The following is a 14800-nucleotide window of genomic DNA, read 5'->3' as shown; positions in this document are numbered from 1 at the left end:
CAAACGATTTTCCTGCCTCAGTCTCCCAAGTAGCTGGGATTACAGGCATGTGCCACCAAGCCCAGCTAATTTTTTTTTTTTTTTTTTTTTTTTTTGAGACAGAGTTTCACTTTTGTTGCCCAGGCTGGAGTGCAATGGCATGATCTCGGCTTACTGCAACATCTGCCTCCCAGGTTCAAGCGATTCTCCTGCCTCAGCCTCCCGAGTAGCTGGGATTACAGGCATGGGCTACCAAGGCCCGCTAATTTTGTATTTTTAGTAGAGATGGGGTTTCTCCATGTTGGTCAGGCTGGTCTCGAACTCCCCACCTCAGGTGATCTCCCTGCGTCAGCCTCCCAAAGTGCTGGGATTAGAGGATTGAGCCACTGCACCCCGTGGAGTCTATCTTTTCAAATCTCTGGGGTATACACCCAGGAGTGGGATTGCTGCCTTGCTGATGTTTCTCAAACAGTCGGGCGCGGTGGCTCACGCCTGTAATTCCAGCACTTTGGGAGGCCAAGGCGGGCGGATCATAAGGCTAGGAGTTCGAGACCAGCCTGGCCAGCACGATGAAACCCCATCTCTACTAAAAATACAAAAATTAGACGGGCATGGTGGCGCGCCTGTTAAGTCCAGCTACTTGGCAGGCTAAGGTAGGAGAATCGCTTGTCCCTGGGAGGCGGAGTGTGAAGTGAGCCTAGATGGCGCCACTGCACTCCAGCCTGTGCGACGGAGCTAAACTCGGTCTCAAAAAAAAAAAAAAAAAAAAAAAAAAAAAAGGCCAGGCGCGGTGGCTCACGCCTGTAATTCCAGCACTTTGGGAGGCCGAAGCGGGCGGATCACGAGGTCAGGAGATCGAGACCATCCTGGCGAACACGGCGAAACCCCGTCTCTACTAAAAATACAAAAAAATTAGCCGGGCGTGGTGGCGGGCGCCTGTAGTCCCAGCTACTCGGGAGGCTGAGGCAGGAGAATGGCGTAAACCCGTGAGGTGGAGCTTGCAGTGAGCGGAGATGGCGCCACTGTACTCCAGCCTGGGCGACAGAGCGAGACTCCGTCTCAAAAAAAAAAAAAAAAGAGGACAATTGAAAAAATTACCCTCCCAGGTAGAAATTCCCGGCTGATGGGGTGCATCTGTTCAGCTCGGTGTCGAGAGCTCAAGCTCTTTTTTTCTTTTCTTTTTTTTTTTTTTTTTGAGACGGAGTCTCGCTCTGTCGCCCAGGCTGGAGTGCAGTGGCCAGATCTCAGCTCACTGCAAGCTCCGCCTCCCGGGTTTACGCCATTCTCCTGCCTCAGCCTCCCGAGTAGCTGGGACTACAGGCGCCCGCCACCTCGCCCGGCTAGTTTTTTTTTTTTTGTATTTTTAGTAGAGATGGGGTTTCACCGTGTTAGCCAGGATGGTCTCGATCTCCTGACCTCGTGATCCGCCCGTCTCGGCCTCCCAAAGTGCTGGGATTACAGGCTTGAGCCACCGCGCCCGGCCTCAAGCTCTTTTTTTAACGCTTTGCCTCGCTGTCCCCAAAGTATTGCCTTCATCCTCATAGTCCAACGTGTCCACCATCGCATTCACATTTCATCCAATAGGAAGAAGGAAAGAAAAAAACAGGAAAAGAGTTTACATGTCACTCCTGCTATTGGCCAGAATCGTGTAACGTGACCACACTCAGCTGCAAGGGTCACTGGGAAATGTAGTCTTTTTTTTTTTTTTTCCTGGGAGGCCATGTGTTCGGCTTAAAATTGTCTTTTCTTTTTCTTTCTTTCCTTTTTTTTTTTTTTTTTGAAGGAGTGTTGCTCTTGTTGCCCAGGTTGGAGTGCAGTGGCGCAATCTCGGCTCACTGCAACCTCCACCTCCCGGGTTCAAGCAATTCTTCTGCCTCAGCTTCCTGAGTAGCTGGGATTACAGGCGCCCACCACCATGCCCAGGTAATTTTTTGTATTTTCAGTAAGGACGGGGTTTTACCATTTTAGCCAGGCTGGTCTCGAACTCCTGACCTCAGGTGATCCACCTGCCTCGGCCTCCCAAATTGCAGGGATTACCAGGGCCTTTTACTTTATTTATTTCCTTCCTTCCTTCCTTCCTTCCTTCCTTCCCTTCTTCCTTTCTTCCTTCCTTCCTTTGTTCCATCCTTCCTTTTTTCATTCCTTCTCCCCCTCCTTCCTTCCTTCTTTTTCTTTCCTTACTTCCTTCTTTCTTTTTCTTTTCTTTTTTATTTTTCTGAGACAGAGTCTTGCTGTGTCACCCAAGCTGCAGGGCGCAGTGTTGCCTTCATAGCTCATTCTGGCCTCGAACTCCTGCGTTCAAGCAATCCTTCTGTCTCAGCCTCCATAGTAGCAGGTATGCACCACCACATCCAGGTAATTTTAAAGTATTTTTAGAGTTGGAATCTCACTATGTCGCTGAGGCTGGTTTTGAACTCCTAACCTCCAGGAACCCTCCTGCCTCTGTCAGTTTATTTTATTTTATTTTTTTGTAGAGACGGGGTCTCACTGCGTTGCCCAAGCTGGTCTTAAACTCCTGGGTCCAAGGGATCCTCCCACTTCAGCTTCCCAAGGTGCTGGATTACAGGGATGAACCATCACACTCAGCCAGATTTTTTGTTTTCCTTTTCACAAAGTACCAAAGCAGCAGCATGGTTGTGTTGTGTTTTGTTTTTTTGTTTTGTTTTGTTTTTGGTTTTTTTTGAGATGGAGCTTTGCTCTTGTTACCCAGGCTGGAGTGCTGTGGTGGGATCTCAGCTCACCGCAACCTTTGCTTCCCAGGTTCAAGCGACTCTCCTGGCTCAGTCTCCCGAGTAGCTGGGATTACAGGCTACTAGCCACCACACCCAGCTAATTTTGTATTTTTAGTAGAGATGGGGTTTTTGCATGTTGATCAGGCTGGTCTCAAACTCCGGACCTCAGGTGATCCACCCACTTCAGCCTCCCCAAAGTGCTGGGAATACAGACGTGAGCCACTGCACCGGGCTTAATTTTTTTTTTTTTTTTTTTTTTTTTTTTTTTGAGGAGGAGTCTCGCTCTGTCGCCTGGACTGGAGTGCAGTGGCCGGATCTCAGCTTACTGCAAGCTCCGTCTCCCAGGTTTACGCCATTCTCCTGCCTCAGCTCTCCGAGAGTAGCTGGGACTACAGGCACACGCCACCTCGCCCGGCTAGTTTTGTTATTTTTAGTAGAGACGGGGTTTCCCGTGTTAGCCAGGATGGTCTCGATCTCCTGACCTCGTGATCCGCCCGTCTCGGCCTCCCAAAGTGCTGGGATTACAGGCTTGAGCCACCGCGCCCGGCCAGTCTCCATCTCTTGACCTTGTGATTCGCCCGCCTTGGCCTTCCAAAGTGTTAGGATTACAGGTGGGAGCCATCGTGCCCGCCGTATTTTTTTTTTTTTTTTTTTTTTATTGAGATAGAGATATTTTAGCTGCGTTTGGCCGGGCGCGGTGGCTCAAGCCTGTAATCCCAGCACTTTGGGAGGCCAAGACGGGCGGATCACGAGGTCAGGAGATCGAGACCATCCTGGCTAACACGGTGAAACCCCGTCTCTACTAAAAAAAAAAATACAAAAAATTAGCCGGGCGAGATGGCGGGCGCCTGTAGTCCCAGCTCCTCGGGAGGCTGAGGCGAGAGAATGGCCTAAACCCGGGAGGCGGAGCTTGCAGTGAGCTGAGATCCGGCCACTGCACTCCAGCCTGGGCGACAGAGCAAGATCCGTCTCAAAAAAAAAAAAAAAAAAAAAAAAAAAGAGATAGAGCAATCTCAGCTCACCGCAACCTCCCTTTCCCAGGCTCAAGCAATTATCCTGCCTCAGCCTGTGGAGTAGCTGGAATTACAGATGCCCGCCACCACGCCTGGCTAATTTTTGTATTTTTAGTAGAGATGTGGTTTCGCCATGTTGGCCAGGTGGGCCTTGAACTCCTGACTTCAGGAGATGGGCCCACCTTGGCCTCCCAATATGCTGGGGTTACAGGCATCAGCCACCATACCTGGCCTTTGTTATTTTTGTGGTTTTTTGTTTTTGTTTTTTTTGAGATGAAGTCTCACTCTTGTTCCCCAGGCTGGGGTGCAATGGCACGATCTCGACTAACTGCAACGTCTGCCTCGCAGAATCAAGCAATTCTCCTGCCTCAGCCTCCTGAGTAACTGGGATTACAGGTGCCTGCCTCCCCATCCAGCTAATTTTTGGATTTTTAGTAGAGACAGGGTTTCACCATGTTGGCTAGGTGGGTCTTGAACGCCTGACCTCCAGTGATCTGCCTGCCTTGGCCTCCCAAAGTATTGGGATTACAGGCGTGAGCCACCACGCCCGGCCTGTTTTCATTTTAAACTTTTTTTCTTCCTTCAACTTAGTTTAAGTTCTGGGGTACATGTGCAGGATGTGCAGGTTTGTCATATAGGTAAATGTGTGCCACAGTTGTTTGCTGCACAGATCAACCCATCACCTAGATATTAAGCCCAGCATCCCTTAACTATTCTTCCTGATGCTCTCCCTCCCCCTACCCCCAAGTCCTAATTTTTTTTTTTTTTTTTTTTTTTTTTTGAGATGGAGTCTCGTTCTGTTGCCCAGGCTGGAGTGCAGTGGCACGATCTCGGCTCACTGCCAGCTCCGCCTCCCGGGTTCACACCATTCTCCTGCCTCAGCCTCCCAAGTAGCTGGGACTGCAGGTGCCCACCACCATGCCCAGCTAATTTTTTGTATTTTTAGTAGAGACAGGGTTTCACTATGTTAGCCAGGATGGTCTTAATCTCCTGACCTCGTGATCCGCCCGCCTCGGCCTCCCAAAGTGCTGGGATTACAGGCGTGAGCCACCACGCCTGGCCAAGGTCACACCTTATGTACAACATCAGAACAAGAAATATGACATTAATACAATGTGTGTATACAGTTCCAAGTTATTGTAGCTGGACACCGTGGCTCATACCTGGAATCCCAGCACTTTGGGAGGCCAAGGAAGGAGGATCCCTTAAAACCAGGAGTTTGAGACCAGCCTGGGCAACATCATGAGACCCTACCTCTAAAAAAAAAAAAAGGTAGCTGGGGGTGGTGGCACATGCCTGCAGTCTCACCTCTAGGGAGACTTGAGCCCAGGAGGTCAGGGCTGCAATGAGCTATGATCATGTCACTGCACTCCAGCCTGGGTGACAGAGTGTGACTCTGTTAAAACAAAAACAGACGCTGGGCACAGTGGCTCACGCCTATAATCCCAGCACTTTGGGAGGCTGAGGCAGGTGGTTTGAGGTCAGGAGTTTAAGACCAGCCTGGCCAACATGGTGAAACCCTGTCTCTAGTAAAAATACAAAAATTGACCACGCGGCCGGGCGTGGTGGCTCAAGCCTGTAATCCCAGCACTTTGGGAGGCCGAGACGGGCGGATCACGAGGTCAGGAGATCGAGACCATCCTGGCTAACACGGTGAAACCTCGTCGCTACTAAAAAATATTAAAAAAAACCTAGCCGGGCAAGGCGGAGGGCGCCTGTAGTCCCAGCTACTCAGGAGGCTGAGGCAGGAGAATGGCGTAAGCCCAGGAGGCGGAGCTTGCAGTGAGCTGAGATCCGGCCACTGCACTCCAGCCTGGGCGACAGAGCGAGACTCTGTCTCAAAAAAAAAAAATTGACCACGCGTGGTCATGGGCACCTGTAATCCCAGCTACTCGGAAGGCTGAGGCAGGAGAATCACTTGAACCTGGGAGGCGGAGGTTGTGGTGAGCCGAGATCGCACCACTGCACTCCAACCTGGGCAACGAGAATGAAAGTTTGTCTCAAAAAATATGTATAAATAAATAAAATAAAAACATACAGAACTATTTCATCACCACAAAGATCACTGCTCTGTTACCTCCTTATTGTCACAACTATTCCCTTCCCCATGGCCCTGCCCTGATCCCTAGAAACGACTGACCCACATTCCAGCTCTATAATTCTGTCATTTCAAGAATGTTTTTGTTGTTGTTGTTTTGAGACAGAGTCTCACTCTGTCACCCAGGCTAGAATGCAGCGGTGCGATCTTGGCTCACTGCAACATCTGCCTCCCGGGTTCAAGTGATTCTCCTCCCTCAGCCTCCCGAGTAACTGGAATTACAGACACCCACCTCCACATCTGGCTAATGTTTGTATTTTTAGTAGAGACAGGCTTTCATCATGTTGGCCAGGCTAGTTTTGAACTCCTAGCCTCCAGTGATCCACCCACCTTGGCCTCCCAAAGTGCGGAGATTACAGGCGTGAGCCGCTGTGCCCAGCCCAGGTTGGCTTTTAACCCCACTAAGCAGAATGTCCTTGACACCCTCTTGTCCTTTCTAAATTAATGGCAATCTAATAATATTTCACAATTCTTGAGGGCTTACCGTGTACCAGACACTGAGCTAAATGCTTTGTGGCCCTACAATCACCCTGTAAAACAGACACTATTTGTGGTGCCCAGCCTGCACAATTGTCCCAACGAATCTGCCCTCCTGACATCCAGGTATGACCTGCTCACATTGAACAGGGCTGAGGTTTATACAGTGTTTTGAAAATGGGAGTGTGGGCCGGGCGCGGTGGCTCAAGCCTGTAATCCCAGCACTTTGGGAGGCCGAGACGGGCGGATCACGAGGTCAGGAGATCGAGACCATCCTGGCTAACACGGTGAAACCCCGTCTCTACTAAAAAATACAAAAAACTAGCCGGGCGAGGTGGCTCAAGCCTGTAATCCCAGCACTTTGGGAGGCCGAGACGGGCGGATCACGAGGTCAGGAGATCGAGACCATCCTGGCTAACACGGTGAAACCCCGTCTCTACTAAAAAATACAAAAAACTAGCCGGGCGAGGTGGCGGGCGCCTGTAGTCCCAGCTACTCAGGAGGCTGAGGCAGGAGAATGGCATAAACCCGGGAGGCAGAGCTTGCAGTGAGCTGAGATCCGGCCACTGCACTCCAGCCCGGGCGAGAGCGAGACTCCGTCTCAAAAAAAAAAAAAAAAAAAACTAGCCGGGCGAGTTGGCGGGCGCCTGTAGTCCCAGCTACTTGGGAGGCCGAGACGGGTGGATCGCGAGGTCAGGAGATCGAGACCAACCTAGCTAACATGGTGAAACCCCGTCTCTACTTAAAAATACAAAAAAACTAGCCGGGCGACGAGGCGGGCACCTGTAGTCCCAGCTACTCGGGAGGCTGAGGCAGGAGAATGGCGTAAACCCGGGAGGCGGAGCTTGCAGTGAGCTGAGATCCGGCCACTGCACTCCAGCCTGGGCGACAGAGCGAGACTCCGTCTCAAAAAAAAAAAAAAGAAGAAAGAAAATGGGAGGGTGCTGTTTCAGGCTAGGTTATACAAGACTTCATGGCAGGTCCCAGTAGCTCACATCTGTAATCCCAGCCCTTTGGAAATGGGGAAGATTGCTTGAGGCTAGCAGTTCAAGACCAGATTTGGCAACCTAGGGAGACCCCGTATCTACCAAAAACCTTTTTTCATTTTTTTTTTTTTTTTTTTTTTTTTTTTTTTTTTTTATTGAGACGGAGTCTCGCTCTGTCGCCCAGGCTGGAGTGCAGTGGCCGGATCTCAGCTCACTGCAAGCTCCGCCTCCGGGTTTACGCCATTCTCCTGCCTCAGCCTCCCGAGTAGCTGGGACTACAGGCGCCTGCCACCTCGCCCGGCTAGTTTTTTGTATTTTTAGTAGAGACAGGGTTTCACCATATTAGCCAGGATGGTCTCGATCTCCTGACCTCGTGATCCGCCCGTCTCGGCCTCCCAAAGTGCTGGGATTACAGGCTTGAGCCACCGCGCCCGGCCTTTTTTTTTTTTTTGAGATGGTGTTTTACTCTGTAGCCAGGCTGAAGGGCAGTGGCACAATCTTGGCTCACTGCAATCTCTGCCTCCAGGGTTCAAGTGATTCTCTTGCCTCAGCCTCTCAAATACCTGGGACTACCAGCACCCGCCATCAAGCCCAGCTAATTTTTTTTTTTTTTTTTTTTGTATTTTTAGTAGAGACGGGGTTTTACCATATGGCCAGGATGGTCTTGATCTCTCGACCTCGTGATCCACCCGCCTCAGCCTCCCAAAATGCTGGGATTACAGGTGTGAGCCACCACGCCCAGCCCTCCAGAAACCTTTTTTAATAAGCTGGGCATGATGGTGCACGCCTGTAGTCTCAACTACTTGGGAGGCTGAGGCCGGAGGGTAACTTGAGTCCAGGAGTTTTTTTTTTTGTTTTGTTTTGTTTTGTTTTGTTGAGACAGAATCTCGCTGTCGCCAGGCTGGAGTGCAGTGGCATGATCTCAGCTCACTGCAACATCCACCTCAAGCGATTCTCCTCATCTCTACAAAAGCTGCAAAAAAATTAGCTGGGCATGGTGGCATGTGGCTGTAAAACCAGCTACTCAGGAGGCTGAGGTGGGAGGGATTGCTTGAACCCAAGAGGCGGAGGTTGCAGTGAGCCAAGATTGTGCCACTGCACTCCAGCCTGGGTGATAGAGTGAGACTCAGTCTCAGAAAGAAAAAAAATAGTAGGTGGGTGGTTATTCCTATGAAAGAGAGTTCTGTGTCCCTGAGAAAATGCCCTGAGGGTGGGGTGGTGGGAGAGAGAACAAATTCCTTAACTCCCAATGCAATTATTTACTTATTTGTTTTTAGACAGCATCTCACTGTTACCCAGGCTGGAGTGCACTGGTGTGATCATAGCTCACTGCAGCCTCGACCTCCCAGGCTCAAGCAGTTCTCCCACCTCAGCCTCCCGATTAACTGGGACTACAAGTTCACACCACCATACCTGGGTTTTTTTTTTTTTTTTTTTTTGAGACAGGGTCTCACTCTGTCGCCCGGGCTGGAGTGCAGTGGCCGGATCTCAGCTCACTGCAAGCTCCACCTCCCGGGTTTACACCATTCTTCTGCCTCAGCCTCCCGAGTAGCTGGGACTACAGGCGCCCGCCACCTCGCCCGGCTAGATTTTTTGTATTTTTAAGTAGAGACGGGGTTTCACCGTGTTAGCCAGGATGGTCTCCGTCTCCTGACCTCGTGATCCGCCCGTCTCGGCCTCCCAAAGTGCTGGGATTACAGGCTTGAGCCACCGCACCCGGCCAAGATGCTTTTAATATTCAGCTAACACCCAATTCACAATTTCATAAGTATTATTATTATCATTATCATCATTTTAAAGATGGAGTCTCCCTCTGTTACCCAGGCTGGAGTGCAGTGTCGTGATCTTGGCTCACTGCAACCTCCGTCTCCCAGGTTCAAGAGATTTTCCTGCTTCAGTATCATAAGTGGCTAGGGTTACAGGTGCGTGCCACCATGCCCCGCTCATTTTTTTTGTATTTTTAGTACAGACGGGGTTTCACCATGTTGGCCAGGCTGGTCTTGAACTCCTGACCTCGTGATCTGCCCGCCTCCGCCTCCTAAAGTGCTGGGATTACAGGCGTGAGCCACTGCGCCTGGCTCATAGGTATTTTTGCCCAGGAAATGACTCCATTTATTTAAGTGCAAAAAGGGAATAACTCTCTGTATGTATATCTACCTCTCCCCATCTATCTCTATGTATCTTACATAACAGTGGAGGTGGTTTGTGAATTTTGTCAGAATTGCAAAGGATCTGATTTAGAACTGATGAATTTTGTCCTAAAACAGGCTGTAAAGCTTTAAATTGGTCATGCGGGGATTTTCCACAGCTTCTCTCTCCTCTTTCTTGTCTGTCTACCTCCCATCAGTGTCTGAACATGTTCTGTATTTAGCCTTTTTTTTTTTTTTTTTTTTTTTGAGATGGAGTCTCCCTCCATCGCCCAGGCTGGAGTACAATGGTGCGATCTCGGATCACTGCAACCTCCATCTCCCGGGTTCAAGCGATTCTCCTGCCTCAGCCTGCCAAGTAGCTGGGATTACAGGTGTGTACCACCACGCCCAGCTAATTTTTGTATTTTTGGTAAAGATGGGTTTTCACCATCTTGGCCAGGCTGGTCTCGAACTCCGGGCCGCAGGTGATCTGCCCGCCTCGGCCTCCTAAAGTGCTAGGATTACAGGTATGTGCTACCGCGCCTGGACCTTCAATTAGCTTTTGATTTTGTTTGTTAATCTCCCTCCTGGAATGTCAATTCCACGAGGACAAGGAATTTTGCCTTTTGTGGTCACCACTGAGTCTAAGCATCTCTAACAAAGATTAGCAAGCTACAGCCCTTGGCCCTGATCTAACTTGACACCTTTGTTATTATTTTATTTATTTATTTATTTTTGAGACGGAGTCTTGCTCTGTCACCCAGGCTGGAGTGCAGTGGCACAATCTCAGCTCACTGCAAGCTCTGTCTCCCATGCTGACACCATTCTCCTGCCTCAGCCTTCTGAGTAGCTGGGACTACAGGCACCCGCCACCATGCCCTGCTAGTTTTTTTGTGTGTGTTTTTAGTAGAGACGGGGTTTCACCGTGTTAGCCAGGATAGTCTCGATCTCCTGACCTCATGATCTGCCCGCCTCGGCCTCCCAAAGTGCTAGGATTACAGGCATGAGCCACCACGCCTGGCCTTTATTTATTATTTTTTGAGATGGAGTCTCGTATGTTGCCCAGCCTGTTGCCTAGGTTGGAGTGCAGTGGCACAATCTCAGTAACCTCTGCCTCTCGGGTTAAAGCGATTCTCCCATCTCAGCCTCCCAAGTGGCTGGAATTACAGGTGCGTGCCACTATGTCCCAGCTAATTTTTGTAGTTTTAGTGGAGACGGGGGTTTCACCATGTTGCACAGGCTGGTCTCAAACTCCTGACCTCAGGTGATCCTCCTGCCTCAGCCTCCCAAAGTGCTGGGATTACAGGAGTGAGCCACCATGCCTGGCCTACAATCTGTTTTAGAGCCAGAAAATGCAATCAATAGTGATAATACATTGTACATTGAGCCACCATGCCTGGTGTATTATTATTATTATTTTTAATTATTATTATTAGTGAGACAGAGTCTTGCTCTGTCACCCAGGTTGGAGTGCAGTGGCACAATCATGGTTCACTGCAGCCTGGAACTCCTGGGCTCAAGCCATCTACCCAAGTAGGTGAGACTGTAGGTGTGCACCACCATGCCCAGTTAATTTTTTACTTTTTTGCAGAGACAGGATCTCATTATGTTGCTCAATCTGGTGTAGAAATCCTGTGTTCAAGCAGTCCTCCCACCTAGATCTCCAACAGTGCTGGGATTGCAGGCATAACCCACAGTACCCAGCCTTCTTTCTCTTTAAAATGTTCAAACAAAAGCATAATAATAATATAATGACCTGTGAAAATACATAAGATTGAACTCTCTGTGTTTATGAAGTTTTACTAGCATACAGGCTCAGTGGCTCACACCCATAATCCCAGCATTTTGGGAGGCCCAGGTGGGCAGATCACTTGAGGTCAGGAGTTCAAGACCAGCCTGGCCAACGTGGTGAAACCCTGTCTCTACTAAAAATACAAAAATTAGCTGGACGTGGTGGCGCATGCCTGTAGACCCAGCTACTCAGGAGTCTGAGGCAGGAAAATCGCTTGAACCCGGGAGGCAGAGGTTGCAATGCGTCGAGATCAGGCCCCTGCACTCCACCTTGGGCAATAGAGCAAGATTTTTTCTCAAATAAATAAACAAATAAATAAAGTGTTACTAGCATACAGCCACGCTCACTTGTTTGTTTGTTTATTTATTTATTTTGAGACGGAGTCTCGCTCTGTCGCCCAGGCTGGAGTGCAGTGGCACAATCTCGGCTCACTGCAAGCTCTGTCTCCCGGGTTCACGCCATTCTCCTGCCTCAGCCTCCCGAGTAGCTGGGACTACAGGCACCCGCCGCGCGTGGCTAATTTTTTGTATTTTTAGTAGAGACGGGGTTTTACCGTGTTATCCAGGATGGTCTCCATCTCCTGACCTTGTGATCCGCCCGCCTCGGCCTCCCAAAGTGCCGGGATTACAGGCATGAGCCACCGCACCCGGCCCAGTTGTTTATTTATAGTCTATGGTTTCTTTTACCCTTAGATGGCAGAGTTGAGTAATTGCTCTAGACATTATATGTGGTCCAGAAGCAGAAAATACTTCCCTGATCTCTACAGAAAATGTTTGCAGATCCCTGAACCAGGAAACAAAACAGTGGCTTAGTCAATGCCTGGGCAGGTGTTCCTATCTGAGCCTGGCTTTCATCATCAGAGAATGGGGGATTGATGGGGATGCAGCTAACATGGAAACACCTTATTCTGACAGTTTCTAGGACAGGGCTCAGCAATTTTTTTTAATTAATTAATTAATTAATTAATTTTTTTTTTTTTTGAGACGGAGTCTTGCTCTGTCGCCCGGGCTGGAGTGCAGTGGCCAGATCTCAGCTCACTGCAAGCTCCGACTCCCGGGTTTACGTCATTCTCCTGCCTCAGCCTCCCGAGTAGCTGGGACTACGGGCGACCGTCACCTCGCCCGGCTAGTTTTTTGTATTTTTTAGTAGAGACGGGGTTTCACCGTGTTAGCCAGGATGGTCTCAAACTCCTGACCTCGTGATCCGCCCGTCTCGGCCTCCCAAAGTGCTGGGATTACGGGCTTGAGCCACCGCGCCCGGCCAATTAATTTATTTTTTTGAGAGGGCGTCTCGCTCTGTCGCCCAGGCTGGAGTGCAGCGGCACGATCTCTGCTCACTGCAAGCTCCGCCTCCCGGGTTCAGCCATTCTCCTGCCTCAGCCTCCCAAGAAGCTGGGACTACAGGCGCCCGCCACCTCGCCCGGCTAATTTTTTTGTATTTTTTAGTAGAGACGGGGTTTCACTGCGTTTGCCAGGATGGTCTCAATCTCCTTACCTCATGATCTGCCCGCCTCGGCCTCCCAAAGTGCTGGGATTACAGGCGTGAGCCACCATGCCCAGCCTTTTTTATTTTTTTGAGACGGAGTCTCGCTCTGTCGCCCAAGCTGGAGTGCAGTGGTTCGATCTCAGCTCACTGTAACCTCTGCCTCCTGGGTTCAAGCGATTCTCCTGCCTCAGCCTCTTGAGTAGCTGGGATTACAGGTGCCCACCATCATGCCCAGCTAATTTTTGTATTTTTAGTAGAGACCGGGTTTCACCACGTTGGGCAGGCTGGTCTCAAACTTCTGGCCTCAAGCAGTACGCCTGCCTCGGCCTCCCAAAGTGCTGGGATTACAGGCATGAGCCACTGCACCAGGCTATGGCTCAGCAATTTTAGGTACAGAACGTCCTGAGTCCCTCCTGATCCATCCTTCAGGTTCAACAATTGGCAACACAAAATTCATTTTGTTTTATTTTTCTCCCTCAATACTCTTCCCATTGTTTATTTTCTTCTTCTTCTTTTTTTTTTTTTTTTTTGACTGAGTTTTGCTCTTGTTGCCCAGGCTGGAGTGCAGTGGCGCGATCTCAGCTCACCACAACCTCTGCCTCCCAGGTTCAAGCGATTCTCCTGCCTCAGCCTCCTGAGTAGCTGGGATTACAGGCATGTGCCACTACACCCGGCTAATTTTGTATTTTTAGTAGAGACAGGGTTTCTCCACGTTGGTCAGGCTGGTCTCGAACTCTCAACCTCGGGTGATCTGCCCGCCTCGGGCTCCCAAAGTTGCTGGGATTACAGGCGTGAGCCACAGTGACCGGCCTCTTCCAATTATTTCAATGTAAATCCTATACTATTTTTTCTGTAAATATGCTTGGCAGTTGTTTGTAACTGATGAAGACTCTTTATTGATTTATTACAGTTATTTTTGAGACAGGGTCTGGCTGTCACTCAGGCCGGAGTACAGTGGTGCTATCATAGCTCACCGCAGCCTCAAAGTCCTGGGCTCCAGTGATCCTCCTGCCTCAATCTCTGCAGTAGCTGGCACTAAACGTATGTGCCTCCATGGCCAGCTAATTAAAAAAAAAAAAAATTGAGGGGGCCGGGCACAGCGGCTCACACCTGTAATCCCAGCACTTTGGGAGGCCGAGGCGGGCAGATTACCTGAGGTTCAGAGTTCAAGACCAGCCTGGCCAACATGCTGAAACCCCGTTTCGACTAAAAATACAAAAATTAGCCGGGTGTGGTAGCACGCGGCTGTAGTCCCAGTTAGTCAGGAAGCTGAGGCAGAAGAATTGCTGGAACCCAGGAGACGGAAGCTGCAGTAAGCTGAGATCACGCCATTGCACTGCAGCCTAGGCAACAGACCCAGACTCCATCGCAAAAAAATAAAAAATAAAAATAAAATAAAATAAATTTTTCTGTGGAAATGGGGATCTTGCGTTATGTTGCCTGGCTGGTCCCAAACTCCTGGGCTTAAGCAATCCTCCTCCCTCAGCCTCCCAGAGGGCTGGAATTACAGGCTTGAACCAGGCACCCAGCCCAAAACATATTTTAAAACACAGACACAGTACCTTGATTATACAGAACCTTCAAACCACAAGGGTTGCAGGAATCTACAAGTGAGACAAAATTTCACAGAACTGCCAGGCACACTGTCTCATGCCTGTAACCCCAGCCCTTTGAGAGATTGAGGCACGTGGATCACTTAAAGTCAGGAGTTCAAGACCAGCCTGGGCAACATGGCAAAACCCGTTCTCTAGTAAAAATACAAAAATTAGCTGCCTGTGGTGGTGCCTACCTGTAATTGCAGCTACTCGGGAGGCTGAGGCACGAGAGTTGCTTGAACCTGGGAAGCGGAGGTTGCAGTGAGCCGAGATCACACCACTGTACTCCAGCCTGGGCAACAGAGCGCGACTCTGTCTCAAAAGAAAAAAAAATAAAAAATTCATAGACCCAAACACACACACAGAGGAAGGTGCACGTAAAAACGGGTGAAATCCAAATAATGTCTACACTTGAGTTGATTCCATTATACTAACATTAACGCCCAGGTTTGGACAACACAGCACGGTTTTGTAAAATTTTTTTTAATCTTTTTTTTTTTTTTTTTGAGACTCT

This window comes from Trachypithecus francoisi, unplaced genomic scaffold (genome assembly GCF_009764315.1).
Source record: "Trachypithecus francoisi isolate TF-2019V2 unplaced genomic scaffold, Tfra_2.0 Lachesis_group5, whole genome shotgun sequence".
Lineage (NCBI taxonomy): Eukaryota > Metazoa > Chordata > Mammalia > Primates > Cercopithecidae > Trachypithecus > Trachypithecus francoisi.
This window is presented reverse-complemented; position numbering follows the sequence as displayed.